Raw genomic sequence first — 13,996 nt, forward strand, 5'->3', positions numbered from 1 at the left:
TTTGATATCTAAGGATGCTGAACATTTCTTTAAGTGTCTCTCAGACATTTTAGATTCCTCTGTTGAGAGTTTTCTGTTTAGGTCTGTACCCCATTTTTTATGTATTGTTTGTTCTGTTGATGCCCAACTTCTTCAGTTCTTTGTATATTTTGGAGATCAGCCCTCTGTCTGATGTGGGGTTGGTATGTTGAAATATGAGCAGCAGGGCTGTGTCCCCGGCACCTGGCCGCCCACATGGCTAGCTTATGCCCAAAATAATTACACGGAAACTGTATTCTTTAAACATCGCCTGGCCCATTAGTTTTAGCCTCTTAACCCATTTTTAATAGTCTATGTAGCACCATGAGGTGCGCTTACCAGGAAAGATCTTAACCTGCTTCTGTCTGGAGTGGGAGAACCATGGCGACTCCCTGACTCAGCTTCTTTCTCCTAGCATTCTGTTCTGTTTACTCTACCCACCTATGTTCTAACCAATGAGGCCAAGCAGTTTCTTTATTACTTAACCAATGACCTTCCTCCATCATTGGTAAAGATCTTTTCCCATTCTGTAAGCTGCTGTTTTGTCTTGTTGACCATGTCCTTTGCTTTACAGGAGCTTTGCAGTTTCAGGAGGTCCCATTTATTAACTGTTTCTCTCAGTCATCTCTTTCAGTACTCTTTCCTTCCACCCACCCTCCAACCCATTCCCTCAAGTTCCTCTCCCTATCAGCCTAATTGTCAGGATGGCCAAACAGTCTAAGGTGCTGCATTTAGAAACCATCATTTAATACAGGGTAATGAAGATTTATTCCTATCTTTTAAAAATCTATCTTCTTTTAAATAAAAATTTTCAGATTTAGGCATTTGAGATTTTGTTCCTTTATATGTAAATTGCTGAATATCATATGAAATATTGGTCTTATTTCATTTATCTGCAAGTGATTACCCAGTCTGTCCAATATCATTTTTTGAAAGTGTTATTTTTCCTCCAATATATTCTCTTGGAATATTTTTGAAAATCTGTCTATTGTAAGCATAAAAATAATTTTTGAAGTTTCAATTTTGTTCTCCTGATAGCTCTATACAATTATCTCACCATCATGATTGTTATAGATTTGTAGTAAAATTTGAAACAGGCATCTGTGCATCAGATGTTTTCCCTGCAAAATAATGAGTTTGATCTTATGGATTCTTTGATATTCATGCAAAATCTGGCAACACCTGATCAGTTGGTTTAAATTGCTAGCCTGAAGACTGATAAGGATTCCATTGATACATAACTGTTGTGAAGAACATTGCTATCTTAATATTTTACTTTCTAATCTGTGAATGTGGGATAAACAAGGTATCTTTCACTTTATTTACATTTTCTTTAATTTTTCAACAGTTATTAATAGTCTTCAAGATAAAACGTTTGTATTTCTTTTATTAAATTTATTCTTTTATTATTTCTTTTTTTTAGAGACCTTCTAAGCAATCAATTGTTACAGTATGTCTTCATACAGACTATGAATGCTTAGCAGATATTTTTGTATTTCTAAATTATATTTACCTTCATTTAAAATATTGTTTAGGTCTGTATAAGATTATTAGTTAACAAGTCATAGGACTTTGAATACACACTCTCTCTCTACCTTCTGGACTCAGAGTCTGATTTTCATCTTGCAGAAGGTTCTTTTGTATTGGAAAGCTACCTTTGTAATGAAGCTTTGAATATGCAAACAGAGAGAGAAAGAGAGAGAGGAGAGAGAGACTCTCTTTTCTCCCTTTTCATTCAGTATTTAAACTATAATGTATTTAGTTATGGATCTCTAAGTTTATTTTGAATTTGATTATTCTGTTCATTTAGTAGTATTATTTTTTTCTTTCTGATAGAAATTACATTGTCTCTATTGACCTATCTTCAATTTTTTAGTTCTACAGTACAAATTTATTGGGTCACTCTAGTGAATTTTCATGGTTCACTTTACTTTTTCTGTAGAACTTATACTTGGTAATTTCTACTTTATTGGTATATTGTACTTTGAAACATTGTAATGAAACTTCTTTCATTTAATTAAGCATATTATTTCCTTTAATTAAAATTGCTAAATGTTAAATTCAAATTCAAACATATTACTTCTAAAAGGAAGTTTCCATTGCCTGTATTTTCTTCTGTGGATATCTGTATGCTTCCCATGTTGGGTATCTTGTTTTTAAAATTGACTGTTTTATATAATCCATTGTGTAAACTTTGTACCTAAAACTAGAAATTATTATTTGCTTATTTATCTGTTTTTGAATGGATGGTACAGTTTCAATGAAGTAAATTTCCACTACAGTAAGCAGCCTCTGATATTGCTGTTCAGTGAGTTCAGGCTTAGATACTGCACAGTCATTCTGGGATGACAGTGGTTTTAACAAGAATATTTTTGTCTCCTTTCTTGATCTCTTTCTTTCATCTGTCTTCTCTGATGGTATCATACCCAGGTATTAACTTTCAGTGATTGCCAGATGATTGCAATATTGTTTTCAACATTGCTCTGGAAAATAAATCGCTCTACCGTGATGCAATTAAATGTGGACTTTATTCTTGCAGGGTTAGTGTTTTAGGCCAGACGCTGAGACCCTCTCTAAAAACTGGGTTGAAGATTGTTTTTAGCCATCTAATTTCCTGGCTCTTCTTTTTAATATAACTGTTCTGAGGCTTGGGTTATTTTTCTTATTGGGCTACCAGATTTATTCCATGGTTTATTACCTAACTCTCTAGAATTCAGTAAGTCTCCAGATTGACTTTCCTTATTTTCAAAGAAAGTTTTATTTGAGAATGCTATTTAACTATTATTCTTGTGTACCATTGCCTTTTCCACTTTATAAAAAACTCTGTATCACTGTTCCAGATCCAAAGGAAGGAAGTGTCTTTATTCTGGAGAGACACTTGTTTTATGAGCAGAATGTTAAGCAGGGTGATAACCATTAATCAAGTATGCCTACCTTTTCTGTCTTGGACACTCTTCCTTACAAACTCACTTGTAATGAAGATCAGGACTTAGTGTGTGTGTCTTGCCATTGACTGGAATATACCTTATATTATTCATGTGTTTGAGGGGTTCTAAACTTGTAGCTCTTATCTGTGCTGGACTTTCTGAAACACACATGTTAAATAGGTAAAAATAATAGTGCATTCCTTTGCCATCTCAGAAGATTTTATGCTTGTATATTGTGAAAGAGACTTATATTTATGATCGTGCTGCCCATTCTAAAGCTTCGACCGTACAACGGAGAAAGGAACACGCTGTAGTTCAAATCCAAAAGCTTTCATTATGACAAAAAAATTACTTAATTTTATTAAATGAATTTTCTTAAATGAAAATCTTATAATTTTCTGCTTAACTTACAATATTGAATGAAGGCAGACTAAACAAAGCAGACAAAGCTTTTCTGGATGAGATAAGATTCAAACATGACATTGAAAGTGCTTAGAATTCATGCAGTCTTAAATGAAGGATATAAAAGCATAGAAAGAGCAATGGCATGTTAATGTAGTCTGAAGTGAAAGGGAGAGAAATGGTGATAGCTGTATTAAAAGGGACTGACAAAATAAAAGATCAAGTTATGTATATGCTGTATCTGGACCAGAATATATATTGGCTTGGGGTTAGAATGCCACAGTAATAGAGAACACAGAATTAGCTACTTGTGAACATGGTATAGGGTATTGCGTTAAGGTTTTTCACTGAAACCATTCAACAAATAATGTACATATACTGTGCCCTGGGCATTGTATTCAATGTGAATAAGATGACCTGTAAATGAAGAAATTGGATAGAAAGATAATTGAGGGCACCATTGACAGATGATGATGAGCAGAAAGGAGAGAATGAAAAGGTATGACTTGTCATGAGGACCATTCAAATTTAAACTTCCAGTCCTCTTACAGCTTATTTTCTACTTGAATACAGACTGGTGTCTTAAATCTGAGGAAATCTTGTCCCAGAAATTCCTCAGTGAAACGAGGGCACTTCAGACCTCTTCTCTCTATGGTCCAGTTAAAAGACTTCGGAAATCTGGAAAGACTTGTGGCAAGGGAAAGCAATGCTATGGTAAAGACCTGGAGAGTGGCAATATCTATTTTCAATTACTGGTTATATTAAAAAATATTCTGTATTGGAAGAATTCATTGTTAGTAATTGGCACCAAATCACCAAGGAATAGATGAGTTGTGTATACAGTAAGGGCTGTGGAAATTCATAGCAAAGAGAGAGATGTATCATAATTTCTAAATAAATATGCTAATAATTTAGATTAATACAGTACTTTATAAGACCGTTGAAGGCTAGGCAAGGTTTAGAGATTGGTAGAGATAAATATGAAATAGGGCAGGCTGAGCAAAATACTAGCTTTAGAATAACGAGTTGAGGAAATAAATTTGAATTATTATGGTAGTGTGGTGAAATTATGTCAGATATCAGTACAAATGATGCAAGCAAGAAGAAAAAAAATGATTTAATTCGAAGAGAGGGAGGAGCAATAACATAAGCAAAGGGATCAAGACCATGATGGGGACACCCTCAAAAACAGTAGAACAGAGATCACTGACTCCAGAATAACAGTGGGGGGACTTGCATGGGACCAAATTAGGCCCTCTGAATGTGGGTGATGGTTGTATGGCTGTGGCAGTCTGTGGAGTCACTGGCCCTGGGATCAGGATTTATCCCTACTGCTTGAACTGGCTTTTTGGAAATCCATTCTCTTTGGAGGGATACCTTGCTCAGCCTAGATATACTGGGGAGGGCCTTGGTCCTGCCTCAAAGCCATATGCTAGACTTTGTTGACTCACCATGGGAAGTCTACTGTCTCTGAGGATTAGATGGGGGTGGGGTGGATGGAAGGTGGGGGAAGTGTGAGGAGGGGAGGGAGAGGGAACTGGGATTGATATGTAAAATGAGCAAAGATTGTTTTTATAAAATCTTTAAAAAAACAAAAAGTGTAGACTGAAAAACAATACATAGACTGGCCTGGTTTGCATGGTATGAGCTTCCTGAAAGTTGAGACTGTTCTATGTTATTTACTTGCATATCTTTATCTTTTTTCATCTATCTTTAGTAAGAACTGCTTCATCACCCTGCTTCTCTTTTTGTTCCCATTATTCCTTTCTCCTATTGTGCCCCTCATCTTCTTCCCATTAGAAAATAGTAATCATTCATTTTTACTTTGCTTTCATTTTCTACTGATATCAAAATTAACTAATATATTAGTACTCACAAGTATCCTTTACTTCCTAAATTTATTAGTGCTTAAGTAATGATTGCTTTTAGTTACTTTATTTCCATAGTGAGTCTACACTTTATTAGTGACTGTTGTTGAAAACAATATTATAGAGTCAAGGTAGTATTGGGTATTAATCCTAAACAGCAGCCCAACAGAGGAAAATAATGCTTCAACTTTACTTCAACCACCTTTACTTGAATATTACAAGCACAACCACTGTAATGACAAAGATGACATGAATTAAAAAAATATTTGACTCCATATATGAGTCTTAATGCAAAAATATAACAAAGAAACACAGCAAACCAGGACCACATGTCTCCTACAAACAGTACCAATCACACAACAATTAAATCAATGAGACTGACTAAGAAGAAATTCCAAATAAGGAATTAAAAAGAATGACTATAAACATGTTAAAGGAAATTAAAGAGGATAGAAAAAAATCCTTCATGAAAGGTCAAAGAAAACACACACTAACAAACACTTTCCCCACTCACACATATACTCACACCAAATGAATGAAATAAGAAGTCAATGCAAGATCTGTAACTATAATTCAATCAAAAATATTGTAGAAAAGTCAAACTAATGTGCTGGAAGTGAAATTTTTAATCATTCAAATAAACAGCTAATTGAAAAGTTTCCCCAAAACAATGGATCACAGGGAGGACAGAATATTAGGTCAGGAGAGAAGGTAGAGAAATTGGAACACTCAGACAAGAACAAAGAAAATTAATAAAAAATGCATGGTTGGAACATAAGTGGTCATTAAGACATGAGTTAAAATCTACAATAATGGCATTATAAGAAAGAGAAAAAATCCATGCAAAAGGCAGAGAAAAAAATTCTGATGAAATCAAAGCAAAAAAAAAATTCCCAAACTTTGGGTAAGAGATGCTGTATTAATCAGGGTTCTCTAGAAAACAGATATGTATGCTACCACACATATGTACACACACACATACACACACACACACACACACAGACACACACACACATCATGGATTTATCACAGTGTGTTACATGTTATGGGTCTAACTCTTCCAACAATGGCAGTCTCCCAATGTAAAGTTCAAGAACCCAGTAGTTGTTTGAAACACAAGTCTAGACATTTCAACTGATCTTCAGAATACCCCAGAATCCTGAAGATGTAGGCTATAATTACAGTGAAGACATGAGCTTACCAGTAAGACTAGGAAGAAGCAGGCAGAGAGCGAGGTTCCTTCTTCCATGTTATTCATATATGTATGAATATATAGGTTATCAGCAAGTATAATCCATATTAAATGTGAATCTTCCAATCTCCAAAGACCTGGATTTAGAGTGAGTTTTTCCATTTCAAATAATTCAATCAAGAAAAAAACCTCTTACCATTGTATACAATCAGACACTTGGGTTTTAGTTAATTCAGAAGTAGTTTAAGTTGATAACAAAGGATAGTCATCACAGATGCCTACCCATGTAAAACACTGCATATAGAACACTGAGTAGAAAAGAAAAGACTAAAACTTCCCCACATCATACTGCAGTTGGAAAATACATAACAATGTGTATTTACTAAAAGTTGTAGGAGAGAAACACCAAGCCACATATAAATGCCCATTTCTATAGATACTGTTATTTCAAGAGTAAATGTGCTTGAAATGTTTGTATTTAAACTTATGAAAGACCATAGCTATCAAGTGAGAATAATGCTACAACCCTCACAAAATGCTGCTTATAATAATTTAAAGGCAAGAAAAATGTTTCTAAGTTCAAATAATGGTAAAAGAATTTATGACCATTAAGCCATCCCTGCAAATAATACTGAAATGAATTAATCAGAAGAGAAAGATAAAAACACGCCAGAGACTACAGAAAATAATAAATCAAACTAGAACAGTAGTTAAGCAAATGATAAATAGGAAAACACCAAAAACAATACTAACCAAATGGAAGGAATTGATACACATTTTTCAGTAATAATCCAGATTATCATGGTCTCAATACACAAGAATAAACAAAGTTAAAGGTTTTTAATTTGTTGGAATTGAATAAAATATAAAAGCACAGCACACAAAATCCTATATGATATAAAAAAGGGAAGTTTATAGGTATGGTGCATACCTTGGAAATTTGATATCTCAAAAACAGAAACAAAGGAACAAAAAGAAAAATAAAATCTTAACATTGAACCTTGAAATCTTGGAAAAAGAGAATCAGTCAAACAGGAAATCAGCAGATAGAAATAAGGAAAATAAGGAAGGAAGGAAGGAAGGAAGGAAGGAAGGAAGGAAGGAAGGAAGGAAGGAAGGAAGGAAGGAGGGAGGGAAGGACAGAGGGAGGGAGGGAGGAAAGAAAGAAACAAGATAAAAACAAAAACTAATGAAATAGAAAAAGCAACAAAAGCAATATAAGGCATCAACAAAGTGAGTTGGTTCTTTGAAAACAAATAAACAGGATCAATAAACTCTTAGTTCAACTAACCAAAATCAAGCAAAGATACAAATTAATACAATTATAGGTGAAGAAGAAGCCATTCAACAGATGCTAGTAAAATTTAGAATCAAAGAGACAAACCTTTAAAACTCTTATTTCAATGTCTGGGGAAATTGCTTAGTAGTTAAAAGCATTGCTTAGTAGTTAAAAGTAGTTCCCAGCACCCACATGGTAGATCACAATCATCTGTAATTCCAGTTTAAGATTGTCTGACACCATTTTCTAAATTCTACAGGGTCCTTCTCACAAAAAATGCATAGAAACATAAGGCTCAGTTCCAAACACAATATACATGCACACACATGAATGCATGCACACACACAAAAACATAAATAAATACATCTTTAAAAACCTATATTCTACTAACTTGGAAAAAAATGAAATGGATAGTTTTCCAGATGCATATGACCTATGAAGTTAAATCAAGTTGAGATAAACAAATTACATAGTTAAATATATCTGAAATTATAATAAAATATTTCAAAAAGAAAAAAATGGATTCATGGTTGAATTCTACCTTTACTTCATGGAAGAATTCATACTATTGCTTTTCTAATATTTCTATAAAATAGATAATACTACTTTCAAAATAGGTAGCCAGTATTATCCTGATACCAAAACCATACATAGACACAACAGAAAGTTGTACATCAATATACCCAATGAGCACAGCTACAAAAACTCTCAAAATAAATACTTGCAGACTCAAAAACACATCAGAAAGTTTATTCACTATGACTGAGTAGTTTTTATTATAAATACATAAGGATGGCTCTATGTATCAAATCAATAAATGTGATACATCATATAAATGTACTAAAGACCCCAAATCACATGACTACCGCAATAGATATATAAAAGGTACTTGACACAATCCAAAATCTTTTCATGATTAAAATCATGATCAGAGTAGGAATGGGAGAAACGGATTTCAACAAATTAAAGACTGCATTATGACAACTATAATGCAGTAATGTACTAAATTGGAAAACATCAAAGCACTTCTATTAAAAGCAGGAACATGAAAAGTTCCCTACTTTCTCAATCTCTGTTCGATATAGTTATTGAAGTCATAGCCACAACAATAAGGCAAAATGGGAAAATAACTGAACTCAAGTAAAAAAAAGAAAATTTTAAAAAATTATAAAGTATTCTTATTCTCAGATAATATGACTCCACACTGAAGCAACCCCAAAGAGTCCATCAAAAACTCTTAAGAGTTAGTAAACCTTTTCAGCCAAGTGTCAGTTAGCATATCAAAATCTATAGTCCTCCCATATACCAACAAATGATGGAGGAGGGTCATCTTTCTATCTGTTGATTTCATTGGTTAAGCAATAAAGAAACTGCTTGGCCCTCATAGGTTAAACATAGGTGGGAGGAGTAAACAGAACGGAAGGCTGGGAGAAAGAAGCTGAGTCAGAGAGTCGCCATGATTCTCCCACTCCAGGCAGATGCAGGTTAAGATCATTCCTGGTAAGCCAGCTCGTGGGCTACACGGATATTAGAAATGGGCTAGTCCAGGTGTGAGAGTTAGCCGAGAAAAGGCTAGATGTAATGGGCCAAGCGGTGTTTAAAAGAATACAGTTTCCATGTAATTATTTCGGGTAAAGCTAACCATGTGGGCAGCTGGGTGCCAGGGATGCAGCCCTGCAGCTCCTAATACAACAAACAAAACTTATGCTCTGAAAGAAATGAGGGGGGAAATCTCATTCACAATGCCTTTAATGCAATTGAATATGTTTAATCAAACTAATCAAGGAATCTAAGGACCTATACAATGTTCACATTAAAATATAGAATAAAGAAATTAAAGAAGACTTTAGTATATGGAAAGATAGCTGATGCTTGTGGATTGCAGAAATTAACATGGGAAGATAGTTATGCTATCAAAAGTCATACAAAGGCACAAAGGTCCTAGACAGCCAAAGCAATAACAAGCTAGATCAAAAAAAAAAAAAACATCCCCTTGCCATATAATAACCAAAACTCAAAATATACAGATTAAAGAAAGAATATTAAGAGCTGCAAAGGAAAAAGGGCAAGTAACTTATAAAGGTAAATCGATCAGACTTACACCTGACTTTTCTATGGAAACCATGAAAGCCAGAAGGTCCTGGATAGAGGTACTGCAGAAACTAAGAGACCATGGATGCAAACCCAAACTACTATACCCAGCCAAGCTATCATTCACTATCAATGGAGAAAACAAGAAATTCCAGGATAAGAACATCTGCTTGATTCTTAAAAAAGATGTCTCTAGATTACTGGGGGGCGGGGAGTAAGCTCCTAAACAAATGTTGTTGGAAGACCTGGCTATCCATATGTAAAATAATGGAAGCAGGTTCCTATGTAAAATAATGAAAGCAGGTTCATACGTTCCATTTTCTAAAATATCAGTTTCAAATGAATTGATGACATCTAAAAGACCCCAAACTCTAAAACTGTTAGAAGAAAGAGAAGGGAAACCATTTCAAGATGGAGGCATAAGCAAGGTATTCCAGGCATTCAGGAAATAAATTAAAAAGTCAACAATGAGATTTAAAAAGCTTCTAAACAGAAAAAGAAACAGTCATCAACTGAAGAGACAACCTACAAAAGAAAAAAAATCTGGAAACTATACAATTTAACAGAGAACATCTAAAATACATAAGGGTTCAAAAAAGAACAAAGATCAAGAAATCAAATAACATAATCAACTAATAGGATAGCAATTCTCAAAAGATGAAATATAAATGATCAATAAGCATCACAGAAATATACATTAAACCTGCATTATAAATGCATCTTACCCTATTCTTCTGAATACAATTGCAAACAACAATGTTGATGAATAAAACAGAGATAGTGTTGAGAGAAGGGTAGCAGACATGTAAGAACAGAACACATTTAGTTTTGTTCAAATGTACATGTATAGAGTACTCAGCATCCATATACATACAAGAGTAATAATTGAAAAAGAGATTTTGAGTTTGAGGACAGAAGTGGGAGATATAGAGGGAGTTAGAGCAGGGAAAGAGGAACTTGTCCATGCTGTAGTAAGTCAAGACATTGTCTCTGTTGATGGTGGGTAACCCGAAAACAATCTATGGTACAGACCAGCATTTTACTATATTCACTTGGTAGTAACTCTTTCACAATTTAAAAAAAAAATGTTTGTGAGCTGAAAAGATAGTTCAGTGTGTAAAGGCACTTATCAAGCCAGATGACCCTAATATGATCTCAGAACTCTTCAACTTCTTTCTGTGGAAGGAGAGACTCGACACTGTCAGTTTTCCTCTGACTTACATTTATTAGTGAACACACACATGCACAAATGAAATCCGATTAAAATAAAAAAAATAATGTAAAAGTAACACAAAAAAATCAAATGCAGGTACATATTTGGACAAACAGTAACTCTTCTATTTGCCTGGAGAGCTGTATACTAGTCTGGCTAATGTGAAAATTAGAGTAGGGCTTTCTCAAAATCTAACATGATTGTCCATATGTCCCAGCTACATCAGCTATGGTAATTCCTTTAATTTTATCCAAAAAAGTTCAGTAAACATCCAAAAAGTCAATGTCTCATCATTGTTAATTGCAACACTATTAACAATAAATAAATTATGAGATTGACTTAGATGTCTAATGATAGATAGATGAGTGGACAAAGAAAATGTGTGTATGCATGCCATAAAATGTTCGTTAGCTTATAAAGAACAGTTGTTCTTTATAGGAAACTGGATACAACTGTATCTATTATATAAAGTTAATTACACCAATCTCAGATAAATAAATGCCACTTTTCCTCTAATTTTTGGTTCATAGACATTATATACAGACAAAATTATATATATATATATAAATAATTATATATATATATGACATAAAATAGAAGTAAGTCTGTGGGATATTAATGGGATGGGAGAGGGACAAAGGGTTAAAGAAGCATGAAGATGAATATTCTCAAAATACAATATATACATATATATGGAAGCATAAAAATAAGCAATAAATCAAAGCGATAAATCTAAACATCTCAAGATACCATGCTTCAACAGAAATGAACAGAATACCATGTGAGAAAGCAGTAGTTTAGGCATATTAACAAAATTAATTTAATAACATTTGGTCTTTGTTGAGCATCTGTGTGTAAACAAAGTGGAGCCTATTTGGTTTGTCCTTTCAAATCCAATGGTTTGCAGATGAGAGAAGTAATTTTCATCATTTTTCTGGCTTGAAGAACCCTGACTCATTCACACTAATAAAAGCAATTTGATTGTCAAGAGCTTGCATGAGTTTGAATATCCAGGCTGGCAAAAAGGCCAGAGAAGATGAAACCAGAGCATAATCATTTGCGGGTATGAGGGGAAAGAATTATATAACTTCGGTGAATGACAAATGAAATATATAATTTCGGTGAGGAGGGTTTGGATTTGGAAGACAGACGAAGTGCAGAGAGAATAACTAGGATCTAGCTGCACACCAGCTCCATCTCAGGATCGGTGTGAACAGAACTTGGTTATTTCATGGGCTAGAATTCTTAAAGAAATCTTTCTTTAGTCGAGATGAGGTCAAGTAGAACCAATAGAAATGGAGCTTTGAGGGAAGTTCATAAGAAAATCACTATGTGGAAGAACTTGAATCAAGGTTTGTGGAATGTTGGTTCTGAAGCTTTGTAGTAGATAGGAAAAGTCTTGTTTCTCCCTGTTCTCCATAGTGCCATGGACAAATAACCGAATAAACAACCCACTAAAAGCAATATGGATATACTATACTATATACTATCTAAATTTCTTTATTTTAATGAGAGTTCTAAAATCTCAGTCTGATAAGAACCCCCACTTTCCTAAAATTAGCCAATAAGTAATTTCTATTATTTCAATAGCCCTATTCTACTCCAATATGTAAATAGATTATATAAATATGTTGATTAGTGTGTTATTCTAGTCACAAGGGAGGGTTGACAATAGATTTTCTCTGAAAAATGAAACAAATCAAAACAATTTTCCTCTTGATAAATCTATTTAGATCAATATGCTGAAGATTGAACGTATTGCCACTGGTTGCTAGAGACTTTGGGTAGGATAGCTTTTTTGTATGAATGTAAAAACCTTAGAACTGTCTGTCCAAATGTTTCTCTGTCCGCCACTGTTAAAACAGAAAAACTACTTCTGAAATCAGAAAACTACAAGTTCTAAGAAACTTGGGCTTAAATGCAAATCTAAATAAATAAATAAAAGAATTGTGTAAAACAAACGTTATAGAAAACCAGGACTTGTTCTTTCTTACTCCATAGGTAACTACAGGATTCTAGGTGAAAAAGACTAAGCTACCTGGGGACAAGTAGTTCAGCCAAGTCTAAATGCTGCAGGGTTTAACATGCCAAAGCTTAATTTCTTGGAAAACCAAGCTGAAAATGGATGACACAGGGATGCCTTCTAGGGTGGGTGTACTTGCTATAAGTATTCTTTCTCTGCCTTCACAACAGAAGTGGATGATGAGATAATGATCCACTAAAGAAGCTCAAAGCACTCGATAAAGGGATAGGAGCTGTTTACAGACACTGAGAGACTCTTCCAGACATTGAAGTATGCATGGTCAGGTAAGGGTACGCTGACTGATCCTTAAGCAGAATTTCCCCTTGAGAAGAGAAAACATGTATCCTTGTTATGTTAAGTGTGTTTGGAATTCATTCAACTTCATGAAGAAGCACTCACTAAATACTCATTTTAGCTAAGAAATTGTTATGTACAGGACACTGACTTGGAAAAATGCAAGTTGCAGAATGTTGATAAAAGTGTTGATTATTTGTACTCAGTATCTAAAAGATGGTATAATTATATTTTCTTGGGGAATCTTCCTAAATGAGTGTTTAAGAACGAATTGCAATTAGTATGCAGAGTGTAGCAGTTTTCCTAACATGCTGGAAAATAATTCTCTTTAGTCCTTTAATTATCTCTTTGCAATTGGGTTTACACTGTCATTTTTAAAATGATCATTTTAACATGAGTTGGAGAAAAATAATAGCATAGACTCCACACAAAATATCACTCAGGCTATGTGAATGTGATACGAATTAATGACCTTTGCCATGAAATAGCAGTCAAGTGGAGACTGTCCCATTTAGTGGAGAAAGGAATGACCTTGGATAACAATAAATCATTTTAGTTGCTTTAAGAATACGTTTTATGACTTAAAGGAGATGAAACTTTATTTTAAAATTCTATTTGCTTGTCGAACTCAAATTGGTAACAACATGTAGCCTATGCCCTGAAATGTAGAGTTAGGAGGATGAGAACCT

This window comes from Microtus oregoni, unplaced genomic scaffold (genome assembly GCF_018167655.1).
Source record: "Microtus oregoni isolate MIOR12 unplaced genomic scaffold, Mior012 000066F_ref0000041, whole genome shotgun sequence".
NCBI lineage: Eukaryota > Metazoa > Chordata > Mammalia > Rodentia > Cricetidae > Microtus > Microtus oregoni.